At 25.9% G+C, this 17,323-nt stretch overlaps 2 pseudogenes; both read right to left on the bottom strand.

Annotated features, from left to right (window-relative positions):
- Positions 1–1,712: 1,712 nt before the first annotated feature.
- On the bottom strand, positions 1,713–2,375 carry LOC145832162 (ubiquitin-conjugating enzyme E2 D4 pseudogene; annotated as a pseudogene).
- Positions 2,376–13,769: 11,394 nt separating this feature from the next.
- LOC145832161 (ubiquitin-conjugating enzyme E2 2 pseudogene) lies at positions 13,770–14,435 on the bottom strand (annotated as a pseudogene).
- Between the last annotated feature and the right edge of the window lie 2,888 nt (positions 14,436–17,323).

Here is a 17,323-nt window from a genome sequence, read left to right as displayed (position 1 = left end):
TTGGTCCAAGGACCTGGAGTACAAAAAACCTGTCGGTAATCGAGTCATACACCAGGATACAGTTTAAAGTCATGTCCAGGACAATAATAGTTGCATATTTGAAGTTTTTTCCTTCATAAGTAGTTTAATTATTAGTTTAATTATTGGCTTTCTTGATAAGCTTAGCTAGGACCCAATATTAGAGTAATAATTTTGTACATCAATATATTTTACTTTATATTAATTACATTAACATATTTATGTAAAGTGTAGCGTAGTGTGCTAAAAAAAATTTTTCATTTCTTGTATACATACAACATTTAATAAATAACTAAAGTTTTATAATTAAAAAAAAATAAAAAGTTCTACGAAATATTTAAAAAACAGAACTTTTAATGTTCCAATGAAATAGATTTTAGATTCTGAATACTGAATTTTATTGTTAGTTAAAATTTAAAGTACAATACTTAAGTATATGAGTTTCTACTTGCTGATTGAAATCTTCATACAACAACTAAACAGCCACAATTTGTCAGTATAATTTACAGTTATTTGTGAATCTATTCTAAGGATTCTTACACAATAAAATATAAAAAGTAATAAAAGAGAATTTAAAAAAGACTAGATTTGGATGTCAAAAAGTTTATGTTTTTGGTCAAAATGCTTTAAACTTTTGAAAGATAAATTTTAAATCCCTTTCTGTCCGAATAACTAAAAAATATTTTAAACTATCAAATTTTTATTGTTAGGTTTTATACCTCGTTTCTTATGATAAGCTTTTCATTAATTCATCAAATTTAGTCAATCATTGTGTTTATAATTAGTTAAATAGGTTATAGTTAAGCTTTTTTAGATTTTTTTTTTGTTGGTTTCTTTTGTTTCTGCGTGTAAGTGGTTTAAATCTTTTTTTTTATCTCAATTAGTTATTTTAATTTGTATCTAACTTTACTTATGTTATAATTCAGATTTAAAAATTTTATAAGTATATATTAACCTTAATCAAGTTAAGTAATAAAGTTTCCATAACTTAAATTACCTTAATCTATAATTAAATAATAAGTATACAGAATTTTGTGGCATTTCAATTTAAATCTGTATATCAATTTACTAATTCAGTAATTAATGTTTGTTGCTTTACTTCTTATCATTTACTATAGATTACTTTATATGATTTTAAAAAGGTTAAAAAAAATTGAACTAACTGCCTGACTCTTCTTTTACAAACACAAACAATAAATTATATTTCTAGCAATGCAAGGAAAATGAATTTTTAAATGTTAATATATTGGAAAATTATTTTATGTCGTATTTATGTTATAGATTTTGGTATGTTTAACGATGGTTTAGTCTTATCTTATTTTTCTAATTTATTTAATCAAGAATATTTTACAAACTTAAAGTAAAGTTTAAAGTAAAACCAAATCTAAGCAAAACTTAAAACTTGTTAAAATTTTAACGACAATCGCCATTTCGGGTATATGAATATCGCATTAAGCGACTGAAGAATAAAATTTCGACTAAAAAAATGGACTTATAATTATTACTAAATGTAGTTAACTTTAAGCAACTTTGTTTACAACTACCCGTATTTAAATAGAAACTGTTTTTATTTTGTCTAAAGTTTATTCTATCGAAATACTACTCAACTTAGGAACATATTACATTTTAGACTACATAACGTATTATAAAATAAAAATGTTCAAATAAGTCACAGTACTTCGTTCAAAAGTTCACTAAAAGTCAGATTCTTCTGTTGCGTACTTCTGTGTCCATTCCCTGCAAATTCTATCGTGTTCTTCGCGATTGTTGACGTACTGAGCTGCTATTTCTGGCACAAGACAGTCTTCAGGGTTGCAGTCGGTGAGAAACGACTGAATTGACAGCAATGTTGTTCGTACAGTCATACCTGAGGCCCATTTAGAACCAAGAACATCTAAGCTTATATAACCATCGCTGTTTATATTGCAGTGGTATATTTTGGTCTTGAAAGTAACCTTTGGTGGCTGGAACGGATAATCCGTAGTGAACTTGAAGTTCAATAAAAACTTTCCGCCTTCATAAGGAGTGTCTGGAGGTCCATGAATCACCCCTTCCCATTCAAACAAGTTGTCTTCTTTCATGTTAGCGCTTATGTCAGTTGGTGAGCTTAATTTAAATTCTTCGAGCTCTCTCTGAAGTCTTTTTGATGCAAGGATAGTACTCCATGGATAACTACTTGAAAAAACATTTCTTACGCTTTTGCATTGCACCGACTTTTTGTAAGCATCCAAAGATGATTCACTTTGTTGATCATTAACCGAAGCGCTCTCAGTTTTAGCAGCAGAATCTGCTTCTACCAACTCTAACTGGTTGAGTTTGTCTTTAATTTCGTTTATGTTTATTTGATCGGATGACATATTAATAATTATTTAAACAAAAGCTGCGTATTGTATAAAAATAATATTAGAAGATAAACTATTTGAAAAAATAAAATATTAGAGTTTTTTACTTAGTTCATACTATAAAGTACAATTAAATTCTTACTCCTGTATTGAAAATAACATCAATGAAAAAATACAGAGCCTAAGTATGGACTTCTGTATGCCGTGAGAAAAGCTCAAGTTAGAAAAGGTTTGATCATACAACTTGGATTATCACATCAAAAGCTTTCGATAGACTAAGACTTCTCATTGAAACTCTTCAGTCAGTCGCAACCGAAAAATTTGTGTATGAAAAGTTGCTAAATACTAACACCAAACAAATACATACTAAAGCCAAAACACCGTCAATATATATATGATTAACCTCCAGCCTCATAAAATCTAGCGTTTGTCTGGTGAGAATGTTTACACAGAGCACGTGTTTCTAAATATTTGCATCTCCAGCTACAAAAGTTGCTACAAAAGTAAGAGCGTTTTTAAAGAATAAACTGTTTTAGGGACTTATAGATACTATTTCTACATAATACCTGAAACTGCAGGCAAAAACATTTACTTAAATTATTTAGGTTGTTTTTTTGAGAAACTTACTTCTCATCATTAATGCAATTTATTTAAATTATTAAGAAGAGTACTTATTTTTTTTCGATTTTATCCAGTAATATAAATAAACGGCTGGTCAATCAAACACAACGTTTAAAAAATAAAAAAAACAACGAATTGCAAAGTTGAATAAATTAACCAAATTTCAGAATAACTTTTACACTAACCGAATTTTCTAAACATCTGCAAGATTATCTATTTTGTGTAAGACTTAAAGTTATCTAAAAACTGTACAGTGTATTTTTTGATTTTATGTGGTTTTATAACTTTCTGTAATTGTTAGTTAATTTTCCAGTTTTTTTTTTCTTAAAACTAGAAATTCCACCATAAATTTTTTAGTTGTTTAAAATTGTTTATTGTATGTTTGTGTTGCATTTTGCCATATGTAAAAAAAATAGCTTAAAACTCAATGGTTGCAATTTTAGATCCCATACATTTTGCATTAGGGTTAAAAAATCGGTAGATGCCATGGTGAAATTTTCTTTAAATCATATAAAATTTTGTAAATAGGGTTTTTATGATATATCAGAAACACAACTTTATTAAGCTGAATACCAAAAAATCTGTAAAAATAAACAACTTACCATACACATATGCACAATTAAATTATCTCGTTAAAATTATATTCTTCACGTAATCTGCAATTTATTGTTATCTTATAAAATTTAGTGAGAAAAAACTCAACATATATAATGTAAAAAATAACTAAAGATATTGAAATACTTTTTATATTTTTACCTTTGAATTGTTTATTTATATAAAAACCTTTTTTAAAGATATAATAAGTAGCAAATCAATGTTTTATTACAGATAAATGTTATAATTATATAAAAATAATAGCCTTTAAATTCATCTTAAAAATTAGGTATGAAAAATAAATGTTTAAGTTTATCAGAACTATTTAAGATAGACACTAAACTCGAATTGTGAAAATTTATTTTAACCTGTTTTAATTGTTTTCCTAAGCTATAAATCCTCTGTTAGCTAAAACAGAGTTTTGAAAAGTGCTAAGTTAAAATACAGTTACATTTGAAGTATATTGCTGATTAAGAACCTTATTTGTCTTAAATATATAATCATTCAGAATATTTAGCAGTTCTTAATAGTTGTAGTATAGTACTTTTTAGATCTAAAAATCTGACAGCTCCTTAAACCGGGAACGGGTCTTAATAGCACAAAGACAACATTGCACTAGGGAACAATATTGCACGAAGTCGTTGTTGCACTAAGAGTCAATTTAACACTAGTTAAATTTTAGCACGAGAGCAAAAAAATACAGAAAAAATTCAAAAAAAGATGAAACTAAAAAATAGGTAAATAATAAAAAAAAAAAAAGTTACTTACCGACGGTAGGGTTAAGGTAACAGTGATAGTAAAAAAAATAGAAAAACTAAAAAAGAAATAATAATATAAACTTACCGACTGAGGGTAAGGGTTAAGGATAATAGTTATAGTAAAAAAAAAGAATATATATTTTAATTAGATTCATAAAAAGATTAAAGAGTGAAAAATAACCCGTGCAAAATGTCTGCTCGTGCAAAAAGGTCTTCGCGCAATTTATTTTAGTGCAATTTTATCTACTCGTGCAAAAGTATTTTCGTGCAATTTTGTGCACTAATCCAATTTAGACAGCTACCCCCTTAGCTACAATTATGAATAAGCTTAAGATATTTTTATTAATTTTTTTAGTTTTTTTTTATAAAACTCAGTATATATATTAATGTAACTTTTAATTTCTAACTTGTATAAATTTCTTTACGAAGAAGTATCTCAAAAACTTAGTAAAACATTAAGTAAAAATCATACTTATCATATATTTCAATAATTTTTTATCATATCAAGTAGAATTTAGGTGACAACAAAATTATTTTCTAGTCAAAAAATAGTTAGCTTAACTAATAACATGTCTCAAAAATTATTTTTTTATAATCTAATTTTTCTACATTGAAAATAATAGTAAACAAACTTTTACTTTAATAGGGTTGCCCCTCTTTGATTCAAAAATCTTTTCTATTCTCTGAGTGACTTTAAACTGTACTGCATCATCTGAGTTTTTTTATTGATCTTTAGAAAAATATTGGCGCACATTACTCATACCTCATGATTATTTTTTAATAATTACAAGGAAGAAATGCATGTGTATGTATCAGGGTTGCCAAATGTTTTAGGCAAACTTTTACAAGATTTTCAAATTTTTTTCCAGGTTTTTAAAAATTATACGGGATAGGGTCTATTTTTAGTTAAAATTTAAGTTTAAGTTTAAAATCTGTTTTAAATAGTGTAATGACATTTAAAAGATTTTTTAAAGCTGTTAAATGTATTTATTAATATAAAAAGTTTTTAATGATGTCAAAAAATTCTTATCTCTCAGAAAGATTTCTTTGTCTAAGTTTAAGTTTAAAATCTGTTTTAGATAGTGTAATGACATTTAAAAAATTTTTTAAAGCTGTTAAATGTATTTATTAATATAAAAAGTTTTTAATGATGTCAAAAAATTCTTATCTCTCAGAAAGATTTCTTTGTCTAATTAAAATTTTACTAATTACATGTTAAATTGTTTAAAATTCCAGTTTACTTTCAAAATTTTACAAATTCCGTGTTTTTCCAATTTTTTTAGCTTAAATTGTCAAACTCCAAGTTTTTCTGGGATTACAGGTTTTTTGGCAAACTTAAGGTATGTTCAGTACATGTTCACTAACTGTATTAGAAATACTCTTTTCAATAATTTACCGTTTAAGTTTTAAATCAATTGAGATAAAAAAAAACATGGATATTTCTTACTAAATATATTAGTCAACAATTAACATAATATAAAATAGAAAAAAAAATTCTATTGTCACTTTAATTTTACAACATAACATATTCACTTGTAGACACAAACTCAAATCATGCTCAATATTTATTTCAGATTTAAAACAAATATTACTAAGTTTTTTATAAGTATACTGAGAAACCAGCCGCAAGATTTAAAAAAAAAAATATTAAAAATAATGCATTTAAAAAAAATTTCAATATAAAACAACAATATGATTAAACTGGATCAATCAATTAAATCTCATTTTAGATCTAGATAAAAATTTGTCCTGAGATTTTCAAAAAACTTGGAACTATCTTGGAGCATTCTAAATTAAAAAAAATATTCTGAGTTACTCTGAGTCATCTTGAGATTTACTAGAATTTTAAAACATCCAGAGTTATCATGAGTACCCTATCGTGTGGCAACCCTGCTATTAAATGATTTTTTAATTTACTTTTAGATTAATGATAGTCTATATAAGAGTTTCCCAAACTTTTTATCACAACACCCTTTTAAAGAAATTGAAAAAAGCTATGGACCCTTTCAAAGTTTCAAAACTACTACTAAAAACACTTAAGAACTTTTTTTTGTTTTTCATCACCAACTCCAGAATATCTTATGTAAGTTTTAAAACTACCATTTATTATTCTTAGAACCTTTTAAATTTATTTATTTGTTTGCTCTTTATCACTAAGTCAACAATACCATGTGTAAGTTTCAAATTATGACCTCAAGAAAATGAAATCACTATAACATTAATATCAGATTTACACAAAAACAAGTTATTTATAAGAACACTGAAGAACTATCCCCAGGGCTAGAAATTCTTTATAAGCTTTTTAAAATCATTATAAATAATGTTTTTATACATAACTGGTTACATAAAAACATCTAAATATTGAAACTGTATCAACTAAATCATTTTCTAGATCATGAATAAAATTGTCCTGAGATTTTAAAAACTCTTAAAACTACCCAGAGATTTTCAGAACTGTCTTAAGTTATCTTGAGTTTAAGAAAATTTAAAATATCCTGAAACATCCTGAGTCATCTGATGATTTTATAAAGTTTTAGAATATCCTGAGCACCCTAATGTGTTGGAGCCCTGCTATAAGTTAAAGAATTTTTAATCTACTTTTTTTTTAAATTGATTAATTATCACTTTAAAAAAGTTTACAAATTAATATAACAAGTTATTACTTTTTACATCTACAATAATTTTACTGCATCTTATTATATCCATCAAAAACTATAAAAGAAAGTAAAAACTAAAAAACTAAGAGTAGTTTTTCTAAACTGTTTGTTCCAGTTATTTCTTTGAATTTTCATCAAAAATTTAATATTTATAACTCATGAATGCTTTTTACTAAAAATAATATAGATCATATTAGGTGCTATATTAAACTTAAAAAAATTGTATACAGTCCTTAGTATTAAAATACTTTATAAAAAAAAAAATATAGTTTTCTATTAGAAATTGTACATGTAACAGTCTTTTAACTCCTGAGACAAAAGCTAGTTTGAGTGATTAAAAACTACCATGATCTTCATTAAACTAGCCAGAGTCTATGGAAAAATATGAATAAATAATTTGAGCACAAAAAAAAGTAATTTCTTTCCAGGTTAAATATTAAGAAATACAAAAATATTAACTGGGGACTAATAAAAGTGTAGAAACTAATAGTTGAGAAAGAAAAATTCCAAGTTAAAGGTAGAATCCAAGAATTTATGAAAAATATCAAAACTCTCTTAAGTTTAATAGAAGCCTGGCTTGATACAAAAGTTTGAACATACCTCAATTATCTTGAGTGTATGTAATGCAACCCTGACATAGTTAAAAGTTTGTCCTGTATTAGCCAACAAAGTAAAAAAAAAGGAAAATCAGTAAAAGGGTAAACTTGTAATAACCTTAAACTTATTTAATCACTGTGATTAATATTAAGAAAAAATTAAAATATATTTGAAAAGAAAGTTTTTGTGTTTTTTTTTAAGTGGTTTACTATCATTAAAAAAATTAATAAATTCACTCCACAAAAGAATACAAAAGAATTTTTTTTCACTTTTATAGAAATCAGTAATATATTTATATATCTGTTAAGGTTGCCAAAGATTTTGATTTTTTTTCCAGATTTTCTGATTGTTTTCTTGGTTTTTGAATTTTGATTTGTATTGGTTTCAGTAAAAATTCTAATTTAGGTATTTAACTGTCTCCAATGGTTTAAAAATTACTAACCTATTTATTAAATATTTTTATAATATTTTTTATATACTGTAATGCTACTTTAAATGTAATTTTATTAAAATTAAAAAAAAATCTTTTTTATGTGATATAGGTTTAAAATCTAAAGTTTCACCCAGGTTATTAATCAAAATTTTATAAATTCTAGTTTTTTCAAGATAATTTAAGGTTAAATTGTTTAACTCCAGGTATTTTAAAATTTCCAGGCTTTTTCTCAACTCTGATTTATTTAGCTTATACTTACAAAATAAGTAGTCTCTCATCAAAAAAAAAGGTTCAATGTGGTTGTGAATTATTATTCTATTATAAACAAAAAAAATAGTTGTTTTAATACTAATTTTTGGTAGCTTTAATAATAAGTATGTATGCAACTTATTTGAGGACACATTTAAAATTAATAAATGTATAAAAATATTAAATGCTTTTTATAATTAACGAGGTACATAACATTTTTAGATTATAATTGAAATTATATGAGAATTAAAATAAGTTTAACTTACTCATCTCTTCAATCGTGATTAACAACAATATAAAGCTACATTTATTAGGTATTGAAAGAAAGCTAATGTCAAAAATAAACAACATCTAAAAAAATATATCTAACATTTTAATTTGTAATACTTCCTTCTAAAGAAATAAAGAGCCATATTGTAACTTATCAAAAAAGCCCATTACAAAACTATTTTTTTAAACTATCTTATCAGGGACAAAAAAATTAAATTTAGATGTTAGAGTTATAATTTGTTGTAATAAAATGTATTATTAATAACAAATTTTTTTAATGTTAATACCATTATTATGCAAATATGGAAAATATGGCAAAAAAGGACAAAAAAAAAAAGCAAAAAACGTCAAACAAATGTTATAGAAATATGTTATAGATGTCTAATATAAATTTCCATAGTTGCCAAATTTTAAATTTTGCTACACTTTGCCGTTTTTGCCACATTTTGCAATAATTTGCTAAGTTTATATATAGTAGTTTTAATATTTATCACAGTTACTATATATATCGTCTCTACATTTAAAGTTTTAATCCGTTATAATATATTTTATTTTCAATATTTATTTATTTGATTTTTTTTCATAAGCAGTTTAAAACTATTAGTTGTATTAATGACTTTCTTCGTCAGTTTAAATAGCTCCCAATATTATAGTGACTAGACTACTTTGTACATTAATAATATTAGAGTAAAATTTTACTAAATCTTTCCAAAGACAGGTTTACTACAAAAGTTAAATAAAATCATAACTAGACTGTTAGTGTTCATCTATAGAGCATTCACAAATTTAAAATTTTTAATAAATAAACTTTAACTTAAAACTTTTATTAAGAAAATATTAATTTAATTTTTTTGTTCTTATCAAAAAGAAATAAATAAGAACTACTATTAAGAATTAATTTTTTTTTTTGCTCAAAAAGTAAACTTAGTGTAAAAACAATAAATATTGTTTTGTATTCATTAGAATATTATTTTTATAAGCTTAGCTATTAAAAAAATACAATTTATCAAATACAGTAGTTGAGTAGATTAGAAAAACATATTCACAATATACAATTAATTGGGTTTAATAAGAATAGTACTGAACTTTAAGGTTTTTATTTTATTTTACTTTGTATCCTATATCAAAGTATTTTTCTAGGTTTTTTTAAAGTATTTTTTAATAGATCAAATGTATCTAGATGAATGCATTCACAAATGCTTGCTTGTTTTTAACATAAAAAATTAAACCTTATGGTACAACTTAATATAAATCGAAGACATAAAAAAAATACTGAAGAAATTACAGACTTATGTTTTTTTTTTGTTTTTAAAGTCATGCGACAAACTCAGAACTCCGAAACGAGGAAAAGAAGAATCAACAAATGTCCTCTGCTAAAGAAGAGAAAAGTTTTAAGCGTAGAAAGTATCAAGTTAAAAAAAAAGAAAAACTTTCTTACCATGACAAGTACCAGAAATTGAGGCCGGACAATGGTTCGAGATCGCCAAAAACTAGCACTAACAATTAGGAACTCATGGTTCTTTTAACCAAGATGCTTCAAAAGAAACTGGAGCATATCGCTAAGGATCCTCAGATTTGTGTCAGTGCCTATCTAAAAGAAGAAAACTTGTTTGAATTGGAGGTTTGGTTCTAGAAACTCAAGGAACTCCCCATTAGCATACTTACTCTTGGCGACTGTTGGTCGGCGGCTTTGACTATACAAAGAACATTGTTTTTCTTTCAATCTTTTTTTATTGACTGCAACCTGATGACTGTCTTGAGCCAGAAATAGCAACTCAGTGCGTCAAAAATCGCGAAGAACATGACAGAATTTGCAGGGAATGGACAAAGAAGTAAGCAACTGAAGAAGGTCATTTGTAAAAATTGATGTCGTTTGTTATGTTCTTATAAATTCACTTTTTGAATTGATAAAAAAAGTATGAATTAAATTAATTTTGAGTTTTGATATTTTAGTTCTTATATTTTTTTTCAGATAACTCTTAGTTATTATGAAATGTCTCTTTTAAAAAATAATATTTTAAAATAATTTTTTTGATTGTTATAATCATTAGAACTTCTGGTAGTTTTTTTTTAACTTTTTTTTTTAATTCCAAACAAGTTTATGAGAACAAACCTTTTTAAATACTTATGAGAGCTTTAATTAGGTCAAATTGACGTGTCATATAACTATCAACTTTTAATACTATATTTAAAAATATTTAGATTAATTACCTAGTTGAAAAAATACATTCTGGGATGAATTTTGTTCTTAAGTCGCTAAAACTATAGAGTAACTTAAGTTTTGGAGTGGATTTTTCGGAAGTTCGGGCAGGAATAAAAGAGCTCGTACCGTTTATTTGAATTGTCCCTTCTGTCTGCTTTGGTGATCGCGACATTTTCTAATATGCAAGTGCTGCAAATGCTTTGTGGACTTTTGGCTTTGTTAATATCCCAGTCTAATTTGTAGTCAATGTTGTTATTTTTAAGCTTCCATATATTTTTCGATATTTCTGTTCCGTACTCTTTATAGTTTTTAAAGTCACTAGTACGGTTGTACCATCTTTTTTTGAAAGTGTCACCCGTTGAGCCCAAATATTTTTTGTTTTGTTTCGCGATCTGGTTGTCGCTTTATATACCAGATTTTCAACTAAGCGTTTATTCTTAAGGGGACATTTTTTTTTCGATAGTTGCAAAAAGTTTTGTTTTGTACATCGTATGTTAATTAGTTACTTAGTTAAACGTTTGTTAATTAGTCACTTTAGTTTTATCTAACTGTACTTATGTTGTAATTGAGACTTAAACATTTTATAAATATATATTACCCCAAGTTTCTATAGCTTTAATTACCTTAAACTATAAGTTAATGATAAGTATACATAATTTTGTAACACTTCAATTTAAATCTTTAAACTAATTTACTGATTCTGTAATTAAAGTTTGTTGTTTTGCTTCTTATCATTTACAATATATAATTTCTATGTATTGGAGTTAATTGTAAAAAAAATGAATTAAAATGTGTGACTGTTCCTTTACAAACACAAGCAATAAACTATCTTTCTTGCAATGCAAGGTAAATGTATTTTTTTAATGTTAAATATTAGAAAACAATATTTTGACGTAATAGTTAGTTAGTTTTTTAAATATTTAACGATGGTTTAGACTTATGAATCAGTATTTCTACAACTTCCATGTGAGTGCTTTATGTTTCGATTTGTTTTTTAAATTTGTTTTTTTACTTTATTTAATCATGTATTAGATTTAATAATCAAAAAATGTTATGTAATTTTATAACAGCCGGATTTAACATCACATATTGTATCTATTATAAACTATTAATCTATAATAGTTTATTTTAAGTATTTATTCTTATTTTTATTAACTACATAAGTACAACTACCTTAAATTCTACTTTTTCATTACAGTATTAATTTTCTTGCAGTGCTTCGTTGAAGTATGTTAACACTCAGAAACATGTGTTAATTTAAGAAAAACAGTATACTGTTCAAATATTATATTATAGTTTAAAAAAAGGATCATCTAAAAGTTTAAATTTTGAAATATATTTTACAGCAGTTTGTTAACCTGCTTTTAGCAAATCAGCTTTTGTCAAAGTTAGTTTACATATTAAAGTGATTAAGATTATTTGAATATTTTAAGCTTTTACGTTTCTGCCGTCAAAAATCTGTGTAAGAATTTTGTTTTTACTTTTAAGTAGTCGTATTAGCTATACCTATGCTACTTACATTAAATTTCCTGTAATAAAGTTAATAATTTTGTAATCCAATTTTTTACAAAACCTAAATGTAAGAGTCTTGAATTTAAAAAAAAAACTTTTTACAACTTTTTAACTAACCTAAAAAATATAGTAAAATAACTTTAGAGTTATATTTTACCATGACTATAAAAGGTTGTTTGTAACATCCATATTAGAAGTTGAAGCATTATAATAAAATTACATCACGTTTTAGTTTTTGTAATTCAGCATTCTAAAGTTTTTTAACAAGTTTATACTAGTAGACGTCGGCAACCTTTTGTAACTCGCCTGCCAATTTTCTCAAAGAAAATTGCTCCTGGGCCGCACTTTTAAGAAAAAATCGTCGCAATTATTAAAGGGCCGCAATTATTAAAAATTTTAATAAGTAAAAAATTACTATTCTATACCGAAATTATAACAAAGTAAGCAGTAAAATAGTATCTTTAAAGTGTATTTACAAAATAAAGAGCCTAATTGTAAGTTTATATTGCAAAACCGTTTATTTTTATTTTTCATAATCTTTTTTTTTCTAAAAAGTAGCTCGCGGGCCGCAGATTTTGGCTTTGAAGGCCGCATTTGACCCGCAGGCCGCAGTTTGCCGACCCCTGTACTAATGCATATTCTATAAGCATAAAGATAGTTTTAATATAAGACAAATCTGAGCAAAACTTAAAATCTTTAAGGTTTTGGGTTTCAGTATTTCGTACAGATATACTCCAGAATAAATATTATGTTAAGCAAAAAAATAATCTAATGAAGTATCCAATAATCGGAGTATTTTGTATTTGAAAACCTTTTTAACAAACCAGCATATAAATGAAAATAAAGTTATAATTGTTGTAAGATTTTTTTTACATTATAATAATCTTGTTAACTAAACTCATGCTCTTTAACATTAATTTACATCTCTTTGTATAAAGTTAATAATTTTATATGTTAAAGTAAAATTAGAAAATTTTTTTAGTACTTTAACTAGCCCTAAAACAATAAATAAAATACGTTAACATTATAAACTTTGTTTTAATAGAATTAACAAAGTTATTTATTACACCCTTAATAATATTAAAAGCACTATTATAAAAAGACATTAAGTGTTAGTTGTCATATTCCAACACTTAATAATATATAATATACATAAACTAAGGTATATTTTATAAAATTTAAGTAAAGTTTTAAGATAAAAAATTTAAACAAAGCTTAATACTCTTTAAATTTTTAACCACAATTGCCATTGTAGGTATAAAAATATTGCACAAGCAACAGAAGTATAAAATTTTAACCTATAAAAAAAAACTTAAACTTATTACTAAATGTACTTTATTTTAAGCAACCTTGTTTAGAGCTATCGATATATAAATAGAAACTGTTTTTATCTTATCTAAAGTTTATTCTAGCGAAACACTACTTAACTTAGGAACATATTATCTTTTAGACTACAAAACGTATTATAAAATACAAATGTTCAAATAAGTCACAGTACTTCATTTGATGAAGCAACTAAAAGTCAGCTTCTTCAGTTGCATACTTCTGTGTCCATTCCCTGCAAACTCTGTCGTGTTCTTCGCGATTGTTGACGTACTGATCTGCTATTTCTGGCACGAGACAGTTATCAGGGTTGCAGTCGGTTAAAAATGACTGAATTGATAACAATGTTGTTCGTATAGACATAGCCGCAGCCCAATTGGAACCAAGAACATCTAAACTGATATAACCATCGCTGCTTACATTGCAATGGTATATTTTCGTTTTAAAAGTAACATTTGGTGGTAGAAACGGATAATCATTCGGGAAGCTCAAGTCTAAAATGAAGGTTCCGCCTTCAAAAGGAGTTCCCGGAGGTCCTTGAATGGAAGCTTCCCATTCAAACAAATTGTCTTCTTTCATGTTAGCACTTATGCCAGTTGGTGAGCTTAATTTGAGTTCTTCCAGCTCTTTCTGAAGTCTTTTTGATGCAGCGTCAAATTGCCAATAACAGGTGTTTAAAGAAGCCAACTTCCTTACGCTTTTGCATTGCACCGACTTTTTGTAAGCATCCAAAGATGATTCACTTTGTTGATCATTAACCGAAGCGCTCTCAGTTTTAGCAGCAGAATCTGCTTCTACCAACTTTAACTTGTTGAGTTTGTCTTTAATTTCGTTTATGTTTATTTGATCGGATGACATGTTTATAATTATTTAATCAAAAGCTGCGTATTGTATAAAAATAATTATTAGATGATAAACTATTTGAAAAAATAAAATATTAGAGTTTTGTACTTAGTACACACTATAAAGAACAATTAAATTCATACTAATGTATTTATAAAAAAAACTAATAAAAGAATACAGAGCGCAAGCATGGACTTCTGTATGCCGTGAGACAAGCTCAAATTAATAAGGTTTGATCATACAACTTAGATTATCACACCAAAAGCTTTCGATAGACTTAGACTTCTCATTGAAACCCTTCAGTCAGTCGCAACCGAAAAATTTGTGTATGAAAAGTTGCTAAATACTATTACCAAACAAATATATACTGAAGCCAAAACACCGTCAATATATATGATTAACCCCTAGTCTCATGAAATCGTTTGTTTGGTGATAATGTTTATACAGAGCATGTGTTTCTAAATATTTGCTTCTCAGCTACAACAGTTGCTACAAAAGTAAGAGCGTTTTTAAAGAATAAACTGTTTTACGGACTTATAGATACTATTTCTACATAATACCTGAAACTGCAGGCAAAAACATTTACATCAATTATTTAAGTTGTTCTTTTGAGAAACTAGTTTCTCCTCATTCGTGCAATTTGTTTGAATTCATAAGAAGAGTACTTAAATTTATTTTTTGAATTTTTATCCAGTAATATAAATAAACGGCTTAACAATCAAACACAACGTTAAAAAAAAACAGAATTGAAAAGTTAAACAAACAAACAAAGTTTCAGAATAAGTTTTACACTAACCTAAATTTTATAAACAACTGCAATATTATCTTTTTTGTGTAAGATTTAAAGTCATCTAAAAACTGTACAGTGTATTTTTTGATTTTATGTAGTTTTATCACTTTTGGTAATTTTTAGTAAACTTTCCAGTTTTTTGTTTTTTCAAAAAACTATAAACTCCACCATTAATTTTTTTAATTGTTTAAAATTGTTTATTGTGTGTTTGTGTGATATTTTGCCACATGTAAAAAAAACTCAGCTTTAAAATCAATGGTTGCATTTAAAGATCCCATACATTTTACATTGGGGCAAGTTTTTAGAAAATCGGTTGGTTCCAAGGTGAAATTTTATTTAAATCATCTTAAATTTTGTAAAGATTGTTTTTTTTACATATCCAAATTTAATTTTTTTAAGCTGTAAATAAAAAAAGCTGTAAAAATAAGCATCTTACTATTCACATATGCAAAATAAATTATCGCTTTAATATTCTATCCTTTATGTAATCTGCAATTTATTTTAAACTTCTTAAACTAAGCGAGAAAAAAACTCAACTTACATAATGTAAAAATAACCAAAGATATTGAAATATTTTTCATATCTTTACCTTTGAATTGTTTATTTATATAGAAACAACTGTTATAGAAAGGTATAATAGGTAGCAAATCAATGTTTCATAACAGATTTATGCTAATTGTATAAAAATAATGGCCTTTAAACTCATCTTAAAAAATAGGTACGAAAGAAATATTTAAGTTTATCAGAACTATATATGATAGAAATTAAACTTGATTTGTGAAAATGTATTTTAACCTGTTTTATTTTTTCCCTAATCATTAAATCCTATCACTGTAAGCTAAAACTGATTTTTGAAAAGTGTCAAGCTAAAATACAGTTACATTTGAAGCATATTGCTGATTGAAACCATTATTTGTCTTAACTAAATAACTGTTCAAAAAATTCAGCATTACTTAATAGTTGTACTTTAGTACCTTTTAGTTCTGAAAATCTAGCAGCTCCTTAAACTGGGAACGAGTCTAAATTGCACGAAGGCACAAAAATTCACGAGGGAACAAAAATGCACGTGGGAACAAAAATGCACGAAGACATTGGAACTATCTTAAGGCACCCTGAGTTAAAAAAAATATTCTGAGTTACTCTAAGTCATCTTGTGATTTAATAGAATTTTAAAACATCCAGAGTTATAATGAGTACCCTATAGTGTAGCAACCCTACTTTTAAATGGTTTTAATGACAGTGTATAAAAGGGTTTGCTAAGCTTTTTTTCATAAAAACCTTATAAAAAAATAAAAAATGATATGGTCCCCTCAACCTAGGAGTATCTAGTGTAAGTTTTAAAACTACTATTTATCATTCTTAAAACCTTCATTTATTTATTTATTTTTTTGCTCTTCATCATTAAGTTCGGATTGGCTAGTGTAAGTTTAAAATTATGACCTCAACAGACATAAATCACAATAAACATTAAAGTTGTTGCACCAAGGGTGAATTTTTCACGAGTTGCATTCTTGCACGAGAGTAAAAAAATATAAAAATAAATAAAAAATAAAAAGAAAGAAGAAACTAGAGAATACCTTAACAAAAAAAAAAGTTACTGACCGAGGGAAGGGTTAGCGGTAACAGTGATAATTAAAAAAAATGATAATAAAAACTTTCGGACCGAGGGTAAGAGTTAGGGATACAGTTATAGTATAAAAAAAAATAATAATAAAAATAAAAGTTATTAAATTAATAAAATTCATAAAAAGATTACACAATAGAAAAAATTAACCCGTGCAAAGTTATCTGCTCGTGCAAAAGTGTCTTCAGTCAAAAATGACCCTATATGCATAAGTATCTTCGTGCAATTTTATTTTAGTGCAATTTTATCCCCTCGTGGAATTTTGTAAGTAGGTGCAATTTAGACACCTACCCCTTTAACCACAATTACAAATACGCTTATGCTATTTTCATTCAATTTATTAGATTTTTAATAATGCTTAATATATATATATAAATGTAATTTTTAATTTCTTGTACAAACAATTTTGATTTACGACAAAGTATCTCAAAAACTTAGTAAACTTTAAGTAAAAATCATATTTGTCACCTAAACTTTATTTGATATAAG

Source organism: Thalia democratica, chromosome 3 (genome assembly GCF_965202585.1).
Source record: "Thalia democratica chromosome 3, ktThaDemo2.hap1.1, whole genome shotgun sequence".
Classification (NCBI taxonomy): domain Eukaryota; kingdom Metazoa; phylum Chordata; class Thaliacea; order Salpida; family Salpidae; genus Thalia; species Thalia democratica.
Note: the sequence above shows the minus strand (reverse complement) of the source record. Positions and strands in the feature narration are given on the sequence as shown.